Source organism: Macaca thibetana, chromosome 3 (assembly GCF_024542745.1).
Source record: "Macaca thibetana thibetana isolate TM-01 chromosome 3, ASM2454274v1, whole genome shotgun sequence".
Taxonomy (NCBI): domain Eukaryota; kingdom Metazoa; phylum Chordata; class Mammalia; order Primates; family Cercopithecidae; genus Macaca; species Macaca thibetana.
In genome coordinates this window covers 101,488,465-101,512,088 of record NC_065580.1, presented here as the reverse complement: position 1 = coordinate 101,512,088, position 23,624 = coordinate 101,488,465, and the positions used below count along the sequence as shown (strand labels likewise).

Below are 23,624 nucleotides of genomic sequence, written 5' to 3'. Positions count from 1 at the left end.
TGTGTCACTGTGGGGGTGGCTGTCACCGTTTGCCTCTGACGGCATCCAGAGCTCGGTGCAAACACGTTGCAGCTGAGGCGTTTCCAGTCTCCATCTTGCCAGGCGGCTGGACCACTAAGCCCAATTCATTCAGACCCTGGAATCTTAGATTCCTCTCCTCAGGGAAGGCTGAGGGTCTCTGAGGCCTCTAGGCCTTCCAGGGTGGAAAACCACTTGGCAGCCCCTGTCTTGACCAGGACAGGAAACTCATTGTCACCTCCAGTGTCAGCCCCATGGTGGGTCTCAGGCAAGCAAGGCCTGCCTGGCACCGAGCTAAACTCCGGCTCTGCACTTGGCACATCTTGGTTCTGCCCTGTGGCAGACAGCACAAGATGTCCTCCACTTAATCAGTGCCAGCCCCAGGTCAATGAAATGCTTGTCCCTGGGAGGGCGGCAACCTGGGATGCTCCAGCCTAAGCCCTGTCCCCAGGAGAAAAGCCACCCTGTGGCCTTGGCTTTCTTAGCCTCTCAGCCACATATACTATAAACTCCCATGTGTGTATTTATTTATTCGACATAAATTGAGGGAGTGTCCCAAAGCTGATGCACAACAGAGAGAGGTGGCCATGTGAAAAAGCATGGGTCCCAAAGTGTTTCTCCAATCAATCCCCTGCCAGCCTGAACCTTATACAAAACAGGACTTAATGCACTGCTTAGCCTAGATCAGTCCCAGCGCAGGAGAGGGATCCTTTCAGAGGCTCCCCACAGACACCTCCCCTCACCACACATGGTGGCAAACAGACTTTTGGGGGTCTTGCTCCAGACACCCAACCACCCATGAATCACCCACGGCCAAAGAGGAAAAGGACCGGGCCCGCCTCCATTGTCACCCCACACACACTTGTTGATGGATTGGTTGGAAAATCTGGCCCAGGGCCTGCTCAGCGTGTTCCATCTCCAATTTGTATGTTCAGATTTCGGCTTGTGTCCAAGCTGGTGCCTCTGCCTGCCCTCCCCAAGGTCAGTGAGGAGCAGAACTCAGCTTAGGACTGGGGACTCCACCAGTCCTACTTGTACCCGGCACCAAACTCATTTAATTGGGGTCTTCTGATAAAACCCGGGTGCCGCCTGCTGCCCCTGCCCCCAAAGGCTCAAACATAGTTTTCCATCTTCTTGGGAATCCTACTGCCACTCAAAGCTTCCACCCTGACCTTCAGGATGCTTGTCTGTCTCAGGCCAGCTTCAGTCCCAGGGCAAGTTGCCCCCCACATGCTGCGCCCAGCCCATTCCCATCCCCCAGCGTCTCCCCAGGGCCGCTCATGGGAAAAGCCAAATGCTGTGTCTTTGGAGAGGGCCAGGGGGGGCTTTGTGGGACATTGTAAGGCTAGGGAAGATAAAGGGAGTCTGACGCACCTGCACCCAAAAACACAGAAATGGTCGGAAGAATTAGCAGGTGTCCACTCCCCACCCTCAGCATCTTCCAAAAGGGGGCTGAGCTCCATCCAGAGGTGAGGCTCCGCTCCTCAGCTCCACGTGAAATGCAGTCGGCTTCCGGCTGGGTTCCCCCCTGAGGGTCTAGCTGCATCCATTGGTTCCCCTGTTCCTTTTGAGCCCCCTAACCTGCCAAGGTCCCGCCGAGGATGTGGCCTCCGCCCCCCGCAGCTGCCGTAGGAGCCTCTGCCTTTAAAGGGGCAGGGGTCTGGGCGGGCCCACTTCAGCCTGGGAAGGCCAGTGTCGTTTCCCCACAGACCCCGCAGGGCGTTTCTTCTGGGACCACCGAATCCTTAGCATCTCCAACCCCAGCCCCTCCGCGCCACGGGAAACCGAGACGACGCTCTTTTGAACAATCCCGAATGTGTCACCACAGAGGGGCATTCTACACTGGCCCCTACCCCAACCCCTACCTAGCACACTGCTTGCCCACCCCTCAAGCCCGGTGCGGACTGCGGTACCTAGCCCCGGGGGACTTTCTAGCCCTGCCTTCCCGATCCGCGTAGGTGCGTCCGTCCGCCTAGGGATAGGGCGGCATGTCACTCCGGGTCCCTCTGGCCTCATGGCTTCCCTGCCCCTGGTCTCCCTTCTCCGCATCAGGAGGGGCGCGAGATAGCTAGGCCGACCCCTACCCCGGCAGGCTGCGGCCATCGGCCGCCCCGAGCGCAGCGCCAGACACTTGGGTTGGGGGGTGTCATCTTGACGCGCAGGAAGGGCGCACAGGCGGGAGGGGGCTTCATTTCGGATCTGGGAGGCTTGCCTGGCGCCTGCCCTCGCCGGCTCTCCGTCGGCGGAGGTCGCGGCTGGAGGAGACCGCCAAGCCAGAGGAGGGGATCCGAGGTCCCGGCTGGGCGAAGGTTCTGGAGCCAGGGGAAGACAGCTGAGGCATGGAGGGGCAGCCGCGGCAGGGCGACCCTTACCTGCTCACTGCGGGGCCTGTCCGTGGGGCAGCGGCAGACTCCGCAAAGGACGCGCAGCCTGCGAGTCCGCGGCCCGCGCGGCGCGGGGATGGGGAGCGTGTGCGCCGAGGAGAGCGCGCCGAGCCGGGTCTCCGCACCTGTGTGGCCGCGGGCGGCCGGGGTCCGTATGTCCCTGCGCGGCGGCGTGTGCGTGTGCGCAAGCGGGGACCACGCTCGCCCGGAGCCGCCGCAGCCGCCGTTAGTCCCCGCCCGGGGCCGAGCGCAGCGCCCCACTTCGCCCGCCCCGCGCGGCGCGGCACGGCAGCCCAGCTCAGCTCAGTCCTGCAGGAGAGGCGCCGCCTCCGCCGCGAAGCCAGGCCGGGCGCTGGAGGGAGGCGACAGACCACCGCCTCCCGCTGCACACTTCGCAGTCTGGGGAGGGGGTGCTGCACGCCAATGAGCGCCCGGGGGCGGGGTTAGGCCGAGGGTTGTGCAGTGCGGGGCGCGGTGGGGCGCGCGGTAAGGGGCCGGGTGGGAGGCGCGGTGGGGGCGCCGTGCTGCTTAACCTCACCCCACCAGCAGCACAGACTTGAGCAGGAGCTGCGGCTGGAAATCCCAGTGGCGGGAGTCGGGGGCGCTGAGGTGGAGGCCTCAGCAGCCTGTCATCCCCGTCTCCTCTATCTCTGGGCCTCCTGGGCTTACCACCCTCTTTCCACTCCCTCCATCACAGCCAAGACTAGAAAGCCTTCTTTCTTCTCCCTAGGTCCTCAAGATTTCCTGTGTATCAGAGCCTGTCTTCCCCCTCCTCCAAGAAGACTTCCTTACCAGGCAAGTCTCAGACCCTCCTTGGGCTCTTCTTTGCCCCTACCGCCCAGGTCTGGGAGGGTCGGCTAGTTTTGGGGTGCCTGTCGCGATGTACTCAAATGTGACCCTCCCCCCTACCCCCGCGGGAGAACGACCAGAAAGGGGATGGTGGTGCTTACAGGACAGAGACAACTTAAAATATCAGACTGCCTGGCTCCAGTCCCAGCTGTACCACAGCTCTGTGAGTTTGGGTAAGTGGCTCAGCCTCTCTGAGCTTCAGCTTCTTCATCTGCACAAGGGAACAGTAGTACTGGCTGCCAGGACTCTTCACAGCAGCAGTAAATAAAAATGGTGCACTCACTCCACAGTAGTTTCTCCCTGGTATCATTGATTCGCCGATGCTGAATAAATTACTATTGCTACTGTTATTACAGTCCTGTCCAAACTCCTCCTAGTAGAAATGGCTTAATAAGGAGAACTACACAGACAAAAGTGGCCTAGAGAGTTGGCAGTGAAGCCAAACCTTAGCTGAGAGTAGTTAGCTACCCATTCCCAGGCAAGTTCTCACCCTCTGCCCACCCCACCCCAGCCCCCATCCCACAGCTGCTCCTGCCTGCCTCTGCCCTCAGTTTTTGGTCCCTGCCTCAGGCATCAGTCTCTTAGAGCATCTCAGTTCTGCAGCCAAGCTCTATTCTTGCCCATTCGAGTAAATTCTCATTCAGCTTCCCTTTGGGCCCAAGTTCTAGGTATGGCCACCTTGTCGAGGAGGCCTCAAGGAGGGGGAAGGAGGAGGGAGAACCCTGAGCCTTCCTTTGGGGTCCCCAGTCTACCAAAGAGGAAAGGACCTGTGGGTGGAGAGGAATTCATATGGAAACTTGAAAGAAGCAATCTGAGGTCCCAGAAAGACACGTGGAGGTTCCTAGGTCCATGTTTCTCTTTACTGACCAATGGCCACTGGCCACTGACCCCCATTGACACAACACACTGGTAGTCTGATTGTCTCATATTCCTTTCAGTCCAGGAAAGCTTCCTGGTGGAGGAGAATATCAGTCTTATCTATATCAAGAAAGAATGAAGAGAATGGAGAGAAGAAATAACGGAAAGAAAAGGGCCAGGTGCTGTGCTAAAATCAGACACAGACAGGACCTCCCTCTAATCCTGGCTAACCCCTTTTTAGCTTGTTGCCCTAACCCCTGAGAGCTGATTTCTTCATCTGCCTCCAACTCTGGTGTTGTGAAGATCAAATGAGATGCTATGTGTAAAAGCTTTCTGTAAACTGTGAAACTAAGTGTGAGGGAAAGGAGGCTGCCAGGAGTCTCAGAGTCAAGAGGGACTTAGAATGCAGGACGTAGAGGGCCTGGGAGTGAGAGGAAGGGTGGAGATCAAGGTCGTCTATGGCAGACCAGCCCATCCTGGGAATGTGGATGCCCAGACTTCCAGATAGAGGCCCCCCTACTCTGAAGTTCAGCATTCAGTTCCAGATTTATTCCCTTTCCATACTCTCGGTTCTTCAGTTTCCACTGTGGGTTCCAGATCCCCTGGAAGGGGCCAGTGGGGCTGGAAATCCAGATCCTACTCTACCTACTGCCCACCAAACCAGGCATGCCCCCATCTACCCAAAAGGGGCACTGTTTTCTAGTGGATCCCCCTGGAGGCAGCACCTCTCTAAAGCTCTTAAAGATGCCATGTAGGCTAGCAGCCCTCGTAGACTTCGATTCTAATTCCAGCCCCCCGAGTAGCATCAGCCTGGGTGAGGCATAGAATACACATTAGAGATGGGATCCAGGAGGGTTGTCTAGTCTCCTTCTCTATGCGTGGGGTGCCTTAGCCCAGAGGGGCAACAAGACTAGCCCAAGGACACACAGGCAACTTTCTTATCAGAAATCTTATCCTGCTGCCCAACTTAGTGTTGTTCTACCTTGTGAGCTCTTTCCACCCCCTTAATTCTGGAAGCCACTCAGGCTTTCACGTCCTGCACTGCTCTCCACCTGTCTCAGGCATCCACTGTAGTCTCTCCAAATAACCTTGGAAGAGGAGCTATGCCAATTCTGTTCCCCGAGATTAGGCCTCCCCAGGGACAGGCTCCTTTTCTCTGCCTCTCCACCCAATCACCCAAAAAAAATCAACTTCACCTCAAGATCTAGCCCTGACCTTGTAAGCCAGCCAGCCTACCACTCCCACCCTACCCCTACCTGCCTGGCTTTGGGAAGACCTGAGGCCAAGGCACCACCCCTGGGAAGTCTTCTCTCAGAGGACCCCTTGGGCTACCTTCTCTTTCCTAGGGAGGGAGGCTGGGGGCCCCCTCACCAGCTTTTCCCTGCCTTGAGGTGCTCACTGCCTCACTCCCTTCCACAAGCCAGCCAGCCAGCCAGGCGGGCAGCAGCTGAAAAATATGGGTTTTAATTCAATTTTCTGAGACATGGCTGAGGGAGATGGATGCCAGGCCACCCTACCCAGCATTCATCTCTCCTGAGCAGCAGTTTCCTCCCTAACTACAGGGCCCCCACCCCAGCCCACCCACTCCACCCCACCCCACCCCACTCCAGCTTTTACGCTGCTCAGACAAGAACAGCACACACAAGGACACAGGTGCTTTATTGTAGACAGCTGGCATCGACCGAATGCTCACCATGTCTTGCGCCAATGCTTGTCAACCTTCCGGGCGCTACAGACTCCCCCCGGGGAGCTTTTAAAAAGTACCTACACCCAAGCCTCACCACCCAAGATAATTAGACAATTCGTCCATGGTGAGGCCTGGGCAAAAGAATTTTTTATAACTCCCCAGGGGATGCTAATGTGCAGCCACGGTTAGTTAGGAACCCCTGTCGTCAGCCCTCTGCTAATGCTTTGCGGGCAAGCATCCCAAGATAGCATGCTCATATGTCCAGAACAGGTTAGAAGTGTGCTGAGATGCTGGTCCCTCAGCCTGCTGGGCAGCCATAAGCAGCCTTTTCCACTTTCCTCAGGAGACATATAAATGTTTTCATTTTCCACAGGCACCAGGGTATGGAAAGGCTGGGAAGCAACTGCTTTTTGTGCATTGGCCCATTTAATCCCTGTTTGGGGAATGCTGTGAGCCTTGAATGCCAGACTGTGAAATAGTGTTTCTGTCTCTGGGAAAGCTCCATTGAGAATGCTGTCTGGTCTGCTACATCTGCAATGGGGTCAGATGGCCAGAGAAACACTGAGGAGCCCCAGGTGCCTCAGGGAGTGCTCCCTAGAAGGCCTGGAAGCATCAGCAACAGAACAGAGCAAGCAACAGAGAGGCTTTGGAAAGCTTAGCCCCCCAAAGCTGGGTAAGCCATGCCCATTGCCCCGCTAAGGCCCTTTGTCCCTGAACACACAGGCTGCGGAGACATTCCAGTGGCAGGGTTGAGTTCCCCTGGGAGGCCCCCCACCCCAGAAGCAGCCCAGAAGGCCAGGTGCACTCCTTTCCCCTGATGTCTCATAGAGGAGCCAGGAGGTAGCATCCTCATCAGATGAACCCATGCCATCTAGAGCCTTTTCAGACACCCCATGGACCCTGGTCCCCAGGACTCTTGGAATCCTCTGAGAAAACAAGGGAATGAAGGTTAGGTTGCTTAGATCCATGATTTTCAAACTGTGTTCCAAGAGCTCTAGAAATCCTTGAAGCTGCCTCACAAAAAGCCTGGAGTCAAGGAGGAGTCAAGGGGATACCCATGTTCAGAGATGCCTGGGAGCTCCTTAGAGATTAGGCCTGAGTCCTCTCTGTCCGCCACCCACCACAGGACACAACAATGGGTGAGGACGAGCAAGGGGAAAAGTGCTGTTGGGAGTGGGGGCAGGTGGGGCCAGGGGACAAAAGACTTGGGCCCTAAATGCTAAGTGCCGACTTGACCATTTAGCACCCCCTTTCACAGATGAAGAAAATGAGGCTCAGGAAACAGAAATGGTTTGTTCTGTTATGGGGCTAACTAGTGGCAGAGCTCGGCCAACACACCAGGTCTCTGGGCTTTTAGTCCTGTGCTCTATCCCCAGAATCGTGACCTTAGAAGGGAAGACATGCCTCTAGGGAGTTGGAAAGTGTGGGTGTGTTGGGGGTGGGACGGGTGGAAGAAGTAATTTCTTGAAGCCTGGGGCAATAGCAAGAGACATATGTGAAGAGTCAAGTGCCCTGAGTCTCTGTCCTTTGTGTACATAAATATCCAAATGCACCCTTACCCCCAGATGAGTATATGCTCAAATATACATACTTACTGCTACACCTGAGTATACTGTGCACACATACACATGTGCATTTCCATTTAATATGTATGCCCAGAGGTGCATTCACATACAGTCCAAGTATGTGCATGCACTCAGATGCGCAGGCGTGTGCGCACGCACACACACACACGCCATCCACAGATCTGGAATAGGAAGGCACATCTTTTCTACCAAGATAGAGATATTCCCTCTCCTGCAGACTCTCAGGCAGGCAGCAGGCCTGTCTACAGAGGCATAGCTTCATCACTGTCAGGCAATTCTTGTCAGACAGTGAGTGACACTTTCCATTCACCTACTGTAGTCTCCTCCTGGAGACACAGCTGTTTACACATGGGAGTTGAGTACTCTCCAGGGCCCCTGGTTGAAGGAGAATGAAATATTTCCATTCTCACTTCCAAATCTCTATCCACAGGACTTCCTTTTCTTATCTCTACCCCTATCCTCTCCTCCATCTTCTGCACACCCTGGCATTTGTGCATAGTATTCTTTGACTGCAGAAGGGACCTTCATGAGTATCTTACAAATAGGCCATATCATGTGTGTTCAGGAGCCACATTGCACATGCCCTGCCCTCTGCACATTTGCTGTCCTCAGTGGTCTGGGTCTGGCTACTCTTGGAGTGAACACCTGTACCCGCTCTGCCTGTCCCCCTTTGCAGGTGCTGCAGTCAATCTAGGTCCCACCTGATGTTCCTATAGCTTCCTGGAGCCTGGCTTGACTGCTTTGAAAATAACAGTGTGCTCCAGCCCCACACAAGTCCTGGCTTTAACGCAGGGCCACGGCAAGCATGGAGGTGTGGAAATTACAGATAATTTGTGTGGGAGGAAGCAGCCTGCATGAGGCAGGGATACAGCCTTTCCCAGAAAAGCAGCTCAGGATAATATGGGGCCTGTGACAGGCTGAGCCCTGACTTGGTGTCATGCAAATAATGCTGATAATTATATTAAAAGTAGGGCAAATAGAACAATCTTTGATGAGCAACTTTGGGAACAGGTTGGCAGTTGATGAAACAATCTTTTGCTACAGGTGATGGGAGGACTGCCTGCGAGAAATTCATTGAGGCACCCAGGGCTCTAGCCCTCAATCAGGGGCTGGGAAGGTTAGTGTGAGCTGGCAGGATGGGGCTGGCCCAAGGCCTTGCATACAGTCAAGGGTCCTATAACAAGTTGCAGGAAACAGTGGCTTAAACAAGCGCACGTTGTTTATCCCACCATTCCCATGGGTCAGGGTCCGCTGCTCAAAGTCTTATAATGCTACAGTCAAAGTGAGCCAGGCCTGGAGTCTCATCTGAGGATGTGGGGTCCCCTCCCAAGGTTGTTAGCAGAATTCTCTTCCTTGTGGTTGTAGGACTGAGGCCCTGAGCTTCTAGAGGGTTCCCACCATTTGCCACCTCGTGGTTCTCTCCACTCATAGCAGTGTGGTTTGTCAAGGCCAAGGGAGAGAGACTCCACTGTTTCTCCATCCTGGATTTCTAGGCCCTCTTCTTCTTTTTTTTTTTTTTTATTATTATTATACTTTAAGTTCTAGGGTACACGTGCACAATGTGCAGGTTTGTTACATAGGTTTACATGTGCCGTGTTGGTTTGCTGCACCCATCAACTCGTCATTTACATTAGGTATTTCTCCTAACGCTATCCCTCCCCTAGCCCCCCACCCCCCGACAAGCCCCAGTGTGTGAATCTCCCTGCCCTGTGTCCGTGTGTTCTCATTGTTCAACTCTTACCTACGAGTGAGAACATGGCGGTGTTTGGTTTTCTGTCCTTGTGATAGTTTGCTTAGAATGATGGTTTCCAGCTTCATCCATGTCCCTGCAAAGGACATGAACTCATCCTTTTGTATGGCTGCATAGTATTCTATGGTGTATATGTGCTACATTTTCTTAATCCAGTCTATCATTGATGAACATCTGAGTTGGTTCCAAGTCTTTGCTATTGTGAATAGTGCCGCAATAAACATACATGTGCATGTGTCTTTACAGTAGCATGATTTATAATCATTTGAGTATATACCCACCAATGGGATTGCTGGGTCAAATGGTATTTCTAGTTCTAGATCCTTGAGGAATCGCCACACTCTCTTTCACAATGGTTGAACTAAGTTACACTCCCACCAACAGTGTAAAAGCATTCTCTAGGCCCTCTTCTAACGGGCTAATGTAATTAGCTCAGGTCCTCTCAGGATCATCTCTCTTTGGATAAACTTGAAGACAACTCATTAGAGCTTTTAGTAACATCTGCAGAATCCGTTCCCCTCTGCCACATAACTGGCCTGATCAGGAGATCAAAACCCCATCTTATCTATAGGGCCCACAGTCAAGAGGAAGGACTTGTACGGGCTTGTATTTTAGGGGGCAGGAACCTTGGGGACCTTAGAAGCCAGTCTACTACAGTCCCCCCACCTTCTAGCCTGGAACGTGACAGCTGGGGTCAACCCATTGACCAAGCTCCCTGAGAAGCTCCCTGGAATGCGAGAGCCCATGTCAGTCTTATTCCACCTCCAGTGCTGGGCGTAAAGTCAGTGCTCAGGAAATATGTATTGATTGAACAAGTGAGTAACCAACCCCTGCCTCCATAGTACCTTGATGGGGAAACTGAGGTGCAGAGAAGGGAAAGAACTGTTTTAAGTCATCCAAAGCAACAGATGACAAAACAAAACAGTGATAGGCACTACAATTTACTAAGGTCCCATGCTATCTTGCTAGCTTGTCTCCCTGGATTGTTGTAAAGCTGTGATTAGGAATTATGATTATCCCAGGTTTACAGATAAAGAAACCAAGTCTTGGAGAGGTGAAACAACTCATCCAAAGATGCTGCTCGCTCTCTCCCTCTCTCGGCTCCACCCCAATGTCTCAGATGATCCCTTTTCTATGTGCCATAGTCTGTGTCTGCCAGCAGGACAGACTGAGTGCAGGGTTAGGAGGCCAGGCATACAGCGAGGGCCGGGGGCACCTGGATGCATCCTCCCTCCCGTGCCTCTGCCCAGCCCCACTTCCTTCGGAGGGGAATTAAGTCCTCAGTCTGTTTCACACTGGGACAGGGCCACCCACAGGGGAAGAGGTGTTTCTAATTACTCATAATTAGCCAGCCTGATTAGTCCTGTCATGAGGGATTGTCTCTTCCAGCTCTTTCTTTTGTGTTCTGAGGACACTTATCTGTTAAGGAGGGGATCTATCCGCAGTGGCCAGGGAGGAGAGGACACACAGGAATCTGACTGCAGCCGGCAAAGGGGTCTTGGTACGCCCACAGCAATAAGCATCTCTCTGAGCCTGCCCCTCCCACCAGGTCCCCCTGGAAAACTTAGCCCCCCAGCACAGAGAACACTGGTCCGCCTTATTGGAAGAAGCAACCTGGCTCAATCCCTGAGGAACATGTCTGTCCTGCCTCCCTTCCCCGGATATCCATATAGATCACCCCCTCACCTTCTTTAAGTCTCTGTTGGAAGGTCCTTACCTGCCCTGTGTAAGCTACACCCTCCATCACTCTCCACCCCTCAACCCTGCTTTAGGACACAGATTTTGAAGCTAGATTATTGGGTTCAAATCCTGGCTTTGCCATTTGGACAAGTTACTTAACCTACTGTGCTTCAGTTCCTTCATCTATTCAGTGGGATTGAACCATCTCATCTACCTTTTAATGTTAATATGAGATTTAAATAAGTGAATACATGTAAAGCATTTAGAACAGTGCCTAGCACAGAATAAGTACAATATAGTATCAATTATTCATTGTTTGCTCTTTTTCTTCGTAGATCTGACATGTTGCATAGTGTCTGTCTATTTGTTTCAGATCTGTCTCCCCTAAGTGAATGTGAGCTGCTTGAGGGCAGGGTCTTTCTTTGCTCAGTGCTCTGTTCCCTGTGTTTAGAGGTGCTTAGAGCAGCTACTCGTGTTTGTTGAGTTAGTGAATGAATCCCACCTTCCCTTTCTCCAGATAGCAGGTTCATTCTTCTCTTCACTCTCAGAAACTGCAATTTAAAGAGAATAAAAGTGCATCTCCCATGTCCCCATCATCTCTTAATCCCTCTCACCATGATTCATGGCCATAGACTGCATTTCTGGAATGACAGACTCCCCTGAAATACAATAACTCAATTCCAGAATACAAGTAAATGGTCTGAGACCCAGGTCACAAACCCACATCACAAAGTCCTGGAATTCTAGAATTCATGGAGTCCTAGAATGGACGACAGGACTTGAGAATTCCAGGATGAAACTCTACAATCTTCAAATGTAATCTGAGAATTGCTGGTAGTAGGACCCAGGAATCTTGGAAAGGAAGCCCAGAATTTCAGAAGAGAGGCTTGGAATTGGATCATTGGGAGAATCTGGTGAAACCAGCTGGCTTCCTTTCACTGGCTTTTTTTGCGGTGATAAAAAGGCAAGTGGTGCTTGTGTGTGCTCAGAGCCGAGGGGCAGGGTGAGGGGCCAGGATAGCGGTGGGAAAAGAGCTCCCCTGTGAGTGTTGCTAGGCACCGGCACCAGGGAAGGAGAGGACAATGGGGCTGGCCTGGCTGGGGTAGGTAGAGCCGAGGGCTGAATCCTGATCAGAATGCTGGGGGAGGAAGAGAGGGAGGGCTTCGGGACAGCACGCAGAGAGGCGGGCATAGCCAGGCCTAATCCCATTACAGCTGCTCATCCAGCTGCCAGGGCTGGCAGGCATCAGGCCTTGGCTATGCCCTCCCCTCCTCCAATTGTGGGCTTAGGCAGCAGAGGGCTTTGGATTCAGAAGTTTCTCCACCTTGTTCTGAAGTCCCTACCCGAGAGCAGGAGTGTGACTGTGCCTTGAGCCCTGGCAAACTTAGGGCTAAAAGTAGGATGGGGACAAGGGGGGCTGGAGGATGGAGGAATCCCTCAAGGAAATAGACTGACCCAGGATAAAATGGGGATACTTTGTAAGAAATTTTGGATATACAACAGAAGTTCAACTAACGACCTTGACACTAGTTCTACCCAAAGAACTAACTCAACCCCAGCCAGAGCTTCCGCCCAGGTCAGACACTCAATCCTGACTCCATCCCAGTTTGGCCTCTAATCCCAGCCTCAGAACAAGTTCCTGCTCTGGCCACAGACTGACCTGTAACCCTAACTCAGGGCAGAACCCTGATCCCAACTACAGATTCCTTGAAAAATGACACTTAGATGAGCCCACAGATAGCGGAAAACAGGATTCATCTTAAAAAGTTCAAAAGACCAGTGGACTTCCTTAAAATGGTCAAATGGAGCCCGCTAAACATGCTGGCTTATGGAAACCTACAGCTGCAAAGACTTGAGCTGCAGTCCCTGTTAAAGCCCACAGCAAGCTGACTCATCCCCTTCCTGATGGAGGAGAGTCTTCTGTTCCAGGAACAGTTCCACTCCAAACCCTGAGCTCTTCCCAATATGGGAAAGAGTATCTAGAAGGAGATTGGTGGACCAGGCAGTTTATTTGACCCAGAGTCAAGACACAGGGAACAGTGTCTTGGGGATGGAATCAGCAATGTTGGAGGAGATGCTGATTGTGGTGGTGGGTGAGTGATCCTGGAGGGAGGTGGCCCTGGTGGTGTTGGAGGTGGAGATGCAAACTTTGATGATGTTAACAAATGGAGACGGAGCTATAGATGAATGTTCCTAAACCCAGCAGTAGCCACATACTCACGTGGGTCTTTCAACTTTTCTTTACTCTCATTGTTTTTCTTCATGAGTCGGGAAATTTTTAGGAGGAATTTTGTAACAATCCAAATAACAAATCTGAGTCTGTGTGTTCCCTGTTTCTCCTTTTAGCATCTCCAAGGTGGAAGAAGTTATCTTCTTCCCATCAATATGGCTGCACAGCAGAGCTGGAGGCTTCCCCCTTAGACACTCAGTCTGACACAACTGCTCACTCCCAGAAGTTCAAGGGAGTTCTGTCTGGGAAGGATGGATGGTCTCTCTCAGAGCTCCAATCACCTGCTCCTTTCTGATACTTCTGCCACCTGATCCCATGTTCACTTCTCAAGGAGGGCAGCACTGTAGATGTGTTCATCAGGACACTTCTTCTTTATTGGTAGGCTGCTCTTTGCCACAAAAACCATTTAGCATCCTACATGATTAGCATTCTAGACCTTTCATCTTGACTTTGGTTCTAAATGGTAGTGTCATTGCCCAGTTACTGTGACATTGAAAACACCCTCACACATTTTCAGCATTGCCCACCCTTTACCCCTTAGAGAACTATCTTGAGATATTATCTATGAAAGACTTGCAAAGAGAGTGGCCTCGAACCTGTTTAAACAATGTTATCCCCCACCCCCACCCCTACCTGCAGGTAATAGAAAGTGAGGACTTTAGAAAGTGAAAACCTCTGAGGATACATTTGTTGGGGACATCCAAGCAAGGCAGGTAGGAAGGGAATCTTCCTGTCACCTCAATCAAGTAAAAGGAGCTTGAAAGACTCTTTGGAGATCTTGGAAAGTTTCCCCTGAAATTGGGTGACTCAGGGATGGGCAGCTGACTACACAGAGACACATCCCAGAGTGAGGTGTAGGAAGAACAATGGACAGTTTGGAGGATAAGGTGCCAGAAGAAGCGTGGTAGGAAAAGCAGTTAGAAGGTGAGCAGGACCAGGTTATGGCCGTGAATGCCAGGCCAAGAGATTGAATTTATTCTTGGAGGATGCAAAGCCAGGGAAGAGCTTAGGGCAAGGAATGTTAAGCAGGATCGCTTGGCTGCAGGGTGGAGGATGTACTGGAGGTAGGGAGATCAGTTGGGAACCTAATGAAACAGAGGACAGATGGTGAAAGGCTGACAGAAAAGGACAGGGCTGGATCTGAGAAGAAAATAAGATAAATGAATGGGAACCATTTTTGAAAACTCCAAGGGCAGGACCCATAAGAAGAATTTTTGTTATTGTGTTTAATCACTTTTTTAAAAAAGAAGAAAAATAGCAAAAACCTCTGGAGAATAAATACCTTGAGCCATTACTGGCCATTAACATTTTAGCACAAATTCAGATTCATCCATACAGCAATTAAAATTTAGCACAGTCAGAGCACTAAAGAATGGACACTAGGTGGGGTGAGGAAAAAGGAAAATGTGCCAGCAGGAAAATGCAAGATCTAGGTGGGAACAAATCTGGACGCCTAGATATGGAGTTGCTGATACAGACAGAAGCAATAAGCGGGAGTGTCAGACAGACAGCTCTAGGCTGGTGTTCACATATATGTCCCTTCCACAACCTACCAGCCAGCCTTAGGATCCCGGTAAGTCACTTAACTTCTTAGACTCTCCATTTTTCCATTCGTGACTCAGGGATGATGCTGTCTATCTCACGGGGTCAAGTTCTGTAAAGGACCTTTTAAACTACCGAGCTCTGTGAATTCCATCAGAATGCTGAAAGTCATCCTTGGAAGTGGTTCTCCATTACTGTTCACTGACTTGCAGCCAGGCCATCAGCTACCTGTCTCCTTAAAATTAGTTTAGTCTCTTTCAGGGAAAGCTTGATTAATCTTAATGTGTACAAGATGGGAAGGACAAAAGAAAAGAAGTGAGAATTCATGCAGCTAAATGTTACATTTACCAGAAACCCTTTATGGACCTCAGTTTCCCTGTCTGTCCAATGGGAGTGACAATATTTATCCTCATTATTTATAGAGAATCCAAGGAAATAGCCCCCATTCCTCTAAAAAACCTTTTTTTTTTTTTTTTTTTTTTTTTTTTTTGAGATGGAGTCTTGCTCTGTCACCCAGGCTGGAGTACAATGGCACAATCTCAGCTCACTGTAAGCTCTGCCTCCTGGGTTCATGCGATTCTCCTGCCTCAGCCTCCCAAGTAGCTGGGACTACAGGTGCCAGCCATCACACCAGGCTAATTTTTTGTATTTTTAGTAGAGATGGGATTTCACCATGTTAGCCAGGATGGTCTTGATCTCCTGACCTCGTGATCCACCCGCCTCAGTCTCCCAAAGTGCTGGGATTACAGGCATGAGCCACCGTGCCTGGCCACCTCTAAACTTTTTCAAGCAAAGGGACTATAGTCTTTCTTTTCATTTCTTGCCACTCACTATCTGTGATCTTGTTTTTAATTTTTTATTGCCTCAGTTTTCCCAGCTGTAAAATGTGAAGAATAATGGCACATAGGGTTGCTGTGAAGATTAAGTGTGTTTAAATGTTATAATGCCTAGGATAGTGTTTGGTGTGAGTCTACCTTCTAAGCAATAGCTATTACTACTGCCACTACTCTGCCACTACCACAGCCATCATCACCCATCCCACTGGCCTGGCATTCAGTGGACATTCCATGAGTGTTTGCTGAGCTAGACTGCTCATGGATTTGAACTTGTGGTGGGAAGTGTGCAATGTTACACAGGAGGGGAGCACAGACCCAGCCCTCCTGTGCTCGCTGTGCTTGCTACTCAGAACCTTGGCTTCCGTGACCATCTGAAGGGCTCAGAACGGACCTTTCAAGATTAGAATTCGGTAAGGAGAATTAGAGTAGCTCCCAGTTTCCAGATCCTTCCATCTAATGTTGGACCATGCCAAGACCTTCTGAATGGCTGCCCTCTTAGCCGACTTGACCCTTTATAACCTGGGTCCAGATCAAGAATCCAATGTCAGTTGGTTGAAATAGGACTTCTCTCCAGAGGTCCATAGCCATACATCCAGCAGCCTATTGACCCCAGTGGCTTCACAGACATGTCCAGCCCAGTCTTTCCAACACCGGACACAGGATCTGCGCCCTCCCCGCCATGTCCCACCTCCACAGATGATACCACATTCATCTCCTGGATAAATTGGAAATCTGGGAGTCATTCTTCACACTTCCCCAGCTCTCATGATTCACCTGAGCAACGAGCATTTAGCACAGACTTCCTGTGGGCCAGGCACAGTGCCAACCACTGAGGTGGCAGTGGTCCCTGCCCTCCTGAAGCTTATAGTCAGATGCAGTACACAGAACTGGAAAAATAATCGCACAAATAATGTAAAACAACCTGTGATATTGAAATAAAGAATAGGGTGCCATAAACCTATGTAACAAGACAGCCTGAGCTCACCCAGCGGTCAGGGAGGCTTCCCAAAGAAATAGTCAGTTTATCTTAGATCTGAAGAACAAATGAAGGGAGCTGAGCGCTGGGTGGGGACAGAGGGGGTGAGGATACTGCAGCAGAGTAAGAAACAAGAGCAAAACTGTGAGTAGAGAGGGAGGCACCAAGCACTCAACCCACTGGACTCAGACCAGCATGACTGGAGGACAGACAGCAAGGGAGAGAGGTTGGATTTGAGGCCGGAGGGCCAGGTCAGACCTTGGGGGCCCATCAAGGCCTGGGGTTTTACCTCAGACCAGTGGGAAGCTGCTGAACACATGACAAAGCCTCATTTGCATTTTAAAAATGTCACCCAGGATGCAGGGGAAAGATCGGGTTGAAGGATGCAGGGAAATCAATAAGGAAGCTTGTTGCAGTAGATGAGGCAAAAGATGTGATTTGGACTAATGGAATGGTGGGAGAGGTAGAGAGAGATGGAGGATCTGGAGACCACCTTAGGAGATAAAGACAGCAGGACTACAGTTCCCAGATTCTCTTGCAGCCAGGTGTGAGGTGTGACTAAATTCAGGGCAGTGGGGTGTGAGCAGGAGTGATAGGAACAACATCCAGTTTGTGCCCCTGAAGGGAGGGGTATGGCCTCCCCTTTCCCTTTTCCCTCCCCACTGGCTGGAATGGTGATGCAATGGTGGGAACTAGGGCAACAATCTTGGGCAAAGAGGAGGAAGCTGCTTTGTAAGGAGAGCAAAGCCACGTGATTTAGCAGGAGTCCTGCCCCACCCCCACCCCCCCTCCCCGCCACCCAACCCACCATTGCCCAAACCCGTGATTACGGAACTGGCATACCAGCCCTGAATTGCCTACTCACATTTTTATGTGAGGAAGAAAGCAATTTCTATTTTGTTTGGGCACTGCTATTTTGGGTCTCTCTGCTACAGCTGCTGAATCAAATATTCACAGAGTGGCGGATTACACATGAAGATGATGGAAAAGAGAGGGAAGGCTGGCTGGCCCTAAGGTCCCTGTCTTATACCACTGGATGTATGGTGGTCATGTTCATCGACACAGGGAGCCCTGGTTGGAGAAACAGACTTTGAGATGGAGGGAGGCAGTGGTGGTAAAGATTATGAACTTGACTTGGGCAAGTAAGTTTGAGGTACCTTGAGGGGAACACAGGGAGAAACATCAAAGGAGCAGGCAGGGCACTCAGAAGAGAGATGGAAGTTGGAAGAAAGTGCAATCAGAGGGTGAATTAATCTGCAGTTCTCAACCTTGACTGCAGAGGAGAACTTGGTAAATCCTGACACCTGGGTCCCAACCCAGAGATTCTGAGTTTATCAGGTCTGGGAAGCAGGCCTGGCATGGGCATGTTTTTAAAAGCTCCCCGGGTGATTGTAGTGTGCAGCCAGGGCTGAGAACCACCGGTATGGATGGCAATTGAAACCATGGGAGTGGATGAGATGGCCCAGGGAGGAAGGATAGAGTGAGAAATGAATCAATCTTCAGGTCCTGTCGATTGCAGTGCCTCTTACATCTTCTGGGCCCTGCTGGGATGTGAGAAAGAGCGGGTGACACGTAGCAACTGTCCAGCCATCCCCAGCACAGCACCCATATGGACTGTGGCAAGGAAAGCCAGATAGGAAGCACAGTAGTCCTCTCAGACAGGGCCTTGCAGTGACATCACTGGTCTGTCTCCTCCCTCCCTCCCAGGGCTGCCTCTTGGCCACTAGGAAGCTGCTCTGGTCTTCACAGCTGACCTGGCCACAGGCTGACAGGGAGTGGGCTCCCCTCTCCCTCCTGGGAAGGAGCCCCTGCCCAGGGCAAGACCACAAATGTCTGTCACTGCAGCTGATGACCCTGTCTTCAAGTGCCAGGCCAGGCTGCACGGCAAACACACAGATGAGCACTCAGGGACCTCTACCACTTACTTATTATATGACCAGCCAGTTTTTTGTTTGTTTGTTTTTCTAGGCCTCAACTTGCTCATCTGTAAAAGGGAATAGCTATGCTCAACACTACCAAGAAGGTAGGTTTTGTTGTGAGCATCAAAGTCATTAATGAAACAATAAGAATTTATGAAGTACCTTTCATTGGGCCTACCTCTACTGTCTTTTGGATGAGAGTGGACAGAAGAGCAAGAGAGAGACAGAGAGATGAAGGGAACCTATAAAGTCCCTAGTGCTCTTAGGGAGCTTACAGAAGAATGTGCCAGACGCAAGTGAAAGCCCAGAAGGGAAAAAGCCCATAGCATTTAGGTCAGGAGGAGAATGTGGTTTACAGGGCTAGGGTCAGTGGGAAAGGGAGGATGCAGGGAGGCCCACCATAAGGATTTTCCAAAGGGTCAGCCAGACCCGGTTTTGAATGTCAGCGTTGCCACTCTCTGGTTATGTGCCACTGGGAAAGTTACTAATTGCTTATCCTTTCTGAGCCTGTTTCTTCATCTCAAATTACTCAGCTTAATGCCTAGAATATAGTAGTAGTCAATAGTAAATACTAGCTGTTTTTGTTGTTAACAGGGTTATACCAAATTCAGAGGGCTGTGAGTGAACTTGCAAAATATCTGTCCTCGATTAGATGGTCACTATATATTGGTTCCTTTTCTTCATTTAAATTTAATCAAGCAAAGCTTCAGTGTGGCCCAAGGGTAGCCCCAGAAGACTGTCAATGCTCTGTAACAATGAGGTGTCCAGCAGCTTTGTGGCTTGTAGGGGAGAGGACTGTGGGAGACAGAGCTGGGGTGACCATCCACAAGTGTGAGAAAATGGTTATCCACCTAGGCTGCTAGGATAGGATGTGAAAGGGCAGACACAGGGCTAGGAGGACCTGTCTGACACAGGGAATGTCTAGAAAGAATCATGCCCACAGTGGGTGGGTGTGGGAGGCACCCACTGGGCAGGAGCACTGTGGGAATGGGGAGGAAAGGAAAACCTAGAAGAAAACGTTTCCTGGATGGGCGGTACTGTGGTCTGAATGCATCCCCCAGAATTCATTTGTTGAAACTTAATCGCCAATGTGATAGTACTAAGAGTTGGGATCTTTAGGAGGTGATTAAGTCATGAGGGTGGAGCCCTCTTGAATGGGATTAGTTCCCTTATAAAAGAGGCTGAAGGGGGTGCCCTAGTCCTTTTTGCCCTCTGCCTTCCACCTCAGGGGGACGCAGCAGCAAGGTATCATCTTAGAAGCAGAGAGCCAGCCTTCACCAGACCCGGAAACTTCCGGTGCCTTACTCTTGGCCTTTCAGCCTCCAGAACTGTGAGGAATAAATTTTCATTATTTGGAAATGACCCAGCCTCAAGTATTTTGTTACAGCAGCACAAATGACTAAGGCAGGTGGGTACATGTATGGATGAATGGGTGGGCTCCTGGATCCCGTGTCCAGGCAGACTTGGATAATTGGCTGCTGAGCCCCTACCCTGATGCCTACTGGTTCTCCAGTCCCTACATCTTCCCCTGTTGCTGTGCCTCTGGGACCAGGATTGCCTATCCTGCCCTGTAGGAATTGCTCTCCCAATGTCTGGACTGTGGCACCACCCAGATCCCTGAGTTGGAGGATTCTCCCAGGGCTGGCTGCAACCTCAGCTCCCAATCCCTCCACTGGGACATGCTGGCAGGTCCTAAGTAACTTGAAGGAGTCTTCCATGTCCCCTCTGCCCAGGCCCTGCTCTTTCCTTCTTCGGGGTCAGGGGGAGGGGGAAGCATCTCAATCTGAGGTTGTGTTTCCCTGTGCTCTGCAACCTCCATTAAGGGAGCTGCCTGACTTCCTCTCCCAGCACCTGACCTGCCTTCTTGATGACCAAGCTTCCTCCTCTGTGTTCAGAGCCTGCTCATGGTGTTGAAGTGCTCCTGGATGGGGTCTTGGAGTTCTCAGAGAAGATGCCAGCCTGATCTGAGTGTCCCTGAGGCCCCTTTGTGGTTCAAAGGCTTTCAAACATCGAGGTCAATGAGCTTGTTCTCCGGGCTGCAGCCTGAGCCTGGCCTCTTCACAGGGGTTGGCCCTGGGAGGTAAGAGAGAGGCAGCTTCTGCCTGTTTGATTTGGGGCCCTGGGCACAATTAGTTGAGGCTCCTGAAAGTTCTGGCACATGTATAGAGCTTCATCCATATTTGCTGAATAAATTATACCTGGAAGGGACCTTAAACACCACCTGATCTAAGCCCGTTTATTTTTTAGACAAGGGGGTGAAAAGTACTAACTTGCTGGGAGTAGAGAACATGATGGGTGGTTCCGCCTTCACCCTGTAGAAGGTAACGTTCCCTTAGCACGTTCCTCTCAGAACCACAAAGCTAGGTTGGACTTGTGTGCCTCCCCTCCAGCAGGACACGCTCTTTCTCAGCCAACAACACATCCACTCTAGGTGTTTGCCTCTAACAGTGATCCGAAGACACTCTCCTGCCACACATACCCTAGTGATGCAGGAGGCAGTCTCCATGCCCCAAAGACATGAACTGTGGATGATGGAATCTCAGACAGAGGCCCTCCTTGTTAACATCACCCTCCCTGGCCAGCCCCCATGGGTGTGAGTGACCAGAAGATCCCAGCCACTCGGCAGAAGTAGAAGCAATTGGACTGCAGAAATCCATGAAAGAGAATGGATTTTCTTACTGTGTGCAGAGTCTTTAATTTCCTGTGTTTGCCCCCAGAGGGCTTTTTCATTGACAAAGCACTTGGTTCTGCGGGCAGCGCGGTTGAAGGGAAGCTGCTGATGGGGAAATTAGTGACAGGGAACGAGCAGAGGCTGGTAAGCTGGAATGGCAGATCAAGGAGGCGGTGGAAGAGACAAAACCAGGCCTGGGCTAGAGGTGGGGGGTGCCCAAGGCAGCCAAGAGTGGGCAGACTGAGGACAAAAGCCAGGTCGAGTGGTGCCAGGATCCAGGTGGCAGTGAGCAGATGTCAAACCAGAAACACGTGCTGCAGAGAACAGATTCCTGGAGACAGAGACCTTGTGAATCAGCTGAGAGACAGCTGGAGCGAGGGATGGGGGCCAAATGGAAACTTCTAGTGCCAGGGTCATGACACAGAAAGCTCAGATCAGAGTTTCTACCCACCTTTCCCCTCATGTCCTGAACCCCAAACTCTGTCAGAGCCCAGAGCTGAATGTGCTTTTCAAGGAGGAGAAACTTCTCTTATGGCCTAAGAAAGAAAGAGTAGTCTAGAGAAGATAGGGTTGACATGTTTAAGAGAGATCAGGGGAGGGAGTCCCACATCCACCCATTGTGGGCATGATTCTCCCTAGACCTTCCCTGTGTCTTTTGTCTTCACCCAAAAGAAGGATATGTTTATCTTTAAAGGATATTTATCTTAAGTACAGAAGTCACTTTGAAGCAGGTAGGGTTACCTGCTTCAAACGAGTGACCTGGGCCACCCTGCCCACACCTCAGGGCTTTCCTCCTGCCTCAGCTGGGGCCACTTGACACTCTCCTGCTCCTCCATGTCTTTTCAGGAACCAGAAATGCCTAGCTGCAGGAGCTCAGCATGAAGCTGGCCACCCTGGAGGGCTTGGGCCTGGAAATGAGCCCAGCTCCCCAGATGCCCTACCTTGGGTCAATGAGCCCTGCTGCTATCTTGCTTGCTCCAGCCAGCCAGAGGCTGACAGGCAAAATGTGAGCGAGCCTGGAAACTGACCACACCCTCCCACTTGAGATACTTCTTCTCCTGCCTAGTCTTCCTTTTGCCGCACTGGAATCTCTCTCCCAGCCTCCTGCATTGATCCTTCTCCATGGCTCACCCTCTAACTGCTGGTATGCTTCAGGCTCTATCCTAGCAACCTTCTCTCCAACATCTACAATTTCTCTAGGTGATCGCATTGCCCCTCATGGCTTTAAATTCTATCAATGTACTAAGTCTGACCCCCAAATGTCTTTCTCCACCCCTGGTGTCCCTCTGCAAATACAGCTGCTTTCTTATATGTCTATAGTCGTCTCAAACTTAGCAGGACAAACACAGAACTCTGGAGCTCTTCTTCCAAGGCCGTACCATCCCCAGCTTCCCCATCTCAGCAAAAGGCATCACCCCCCACCTCGCTGTTCACAGCAAAGCCCTACTGAGTGTTCTTGCTTTCGTCCCTTCCCTTACACATCACCACGCCCACTCCATGAGTGAGTCCTGAGGAGCCCCTGGGAACGCTGAACCATCTCCCCTCTCTCCATGTGTTAGTCCATTTTATATTGCTAAGGAATATCTGACGCTGGGTAATTTCTAAGGAAAAGAGGTTTATTTGGCTTATAGTTCTGCAGGCTGTACAAGAAGCATGGCATCAGCACCTGCTTCTGGTGAGGCCTCAGGAAGCGTCCTATCATGGTGGAAGGGGAAGGGGGAGCAGGTGTGTCACATGGCGAGGGAGGGAGCAAGAAAGAGAAGAGGAAGTGCCAGGTGCCTTGAAACAGCCAGCTCCCAAGTGAACTAACAGCCAGAATCCACTCATTACCATGGGGAGGCCATGGAGTCGTTCACATGGGATCTGCCCCCATGACCCAAACACCTCCCACTAGGCCCCACCTCCAACACTGAGGATCACATTTCAACATGAGATTTGGAGGAAACGAACATCCAAACTCTATCACTCTGTCACCACCATTTTCATCATAGCCAAGCCACCATCCTCCGGACATCCAGACCCTGGAACCAGCTCTATGTTTACTCCCTGTGTGGCCTTGGGCATGTTACTTAACCTCTCAGGGCCATAGTCCCCTCATATATAAGCTGAAAAATAGTAACAATAACTCCCTTATGAGATTGTTGTGAAAACTAAGTGAGGTACATAAAACAGAAGAGTGCTAGGACACAAGAACCAGTACAATGAGTATTATTGCTAGTCAACTCAATGCTGGGCAACAGAAATATAGTTTGTGGTCCATAAATGGGAATTATATATGGAGTGTTAAAAGTTCCAGTAGCCACATTATTAAAAAAAAAAATAAGTGGAATTAATTTTAATGATATATTTTATTTAACCCAACATATACAAAATTTTATCATTTAAAAATGTAATCCATATAAAAATACAAGTGAGATATTGTATTCTTTGTATTGTGCTGAGTCTGAAATCTGATATTTTATACTCACAGAACTTCAGTTGGACTAGCCACATTTCAGGTTTTTGTTTTGTTTTGTTTTTTGAGACGAAGTCTTGTTCTGTTGCCCAGCCTGGAGTACAGTGGCAAGATCTCGGCTCACTGCACCCTCCACCTCCGGGGTTCAAGCAATTCTCCTGCCTCAACCTCCCGAGTAGCTGG

At 50.8% G+C, this 23,624-nt stretch overlaps 2 protein-coding genes across 8 annotated transcripts in view; one reads left to right on the top strand and one right to left on the bottom strand.

Moving 5' to 3' along the window:
* Nucleotides 1-2,766, bottom strand: part of ADCYAP1R1 (ADCYAP receptor type I) — a 59,246-nt gene extending 56,480 nt beyond the window's left edge. For 4 of the 7 annotated variants that reach the window (XM_050783229.1, XM_050783230.1, XM_050783233.1 and 1 more), the window contains exon 1: nt 2,391-2,766. The gene's annotated coding sequence lies outside the window, so the exon portion shown is untranslated. The remainder of the gene's footprint in view (nt 1-2,390) is intronic. The other 3 variants (XM_050783227.1, XM_050783231.1, XM_050783232.1) reach the window with 2 other exon arrangements.
* Nucleotides 1-23,624, top strand: part of GGCT (gamma-glutamylcyclotransferase) — a 1,150,694-nt gene that overhangs the window by 602,985 nt on the left and 524,085 nt on the right. The gene's annotated exons all lie outside the window — the stretch shown is intronic.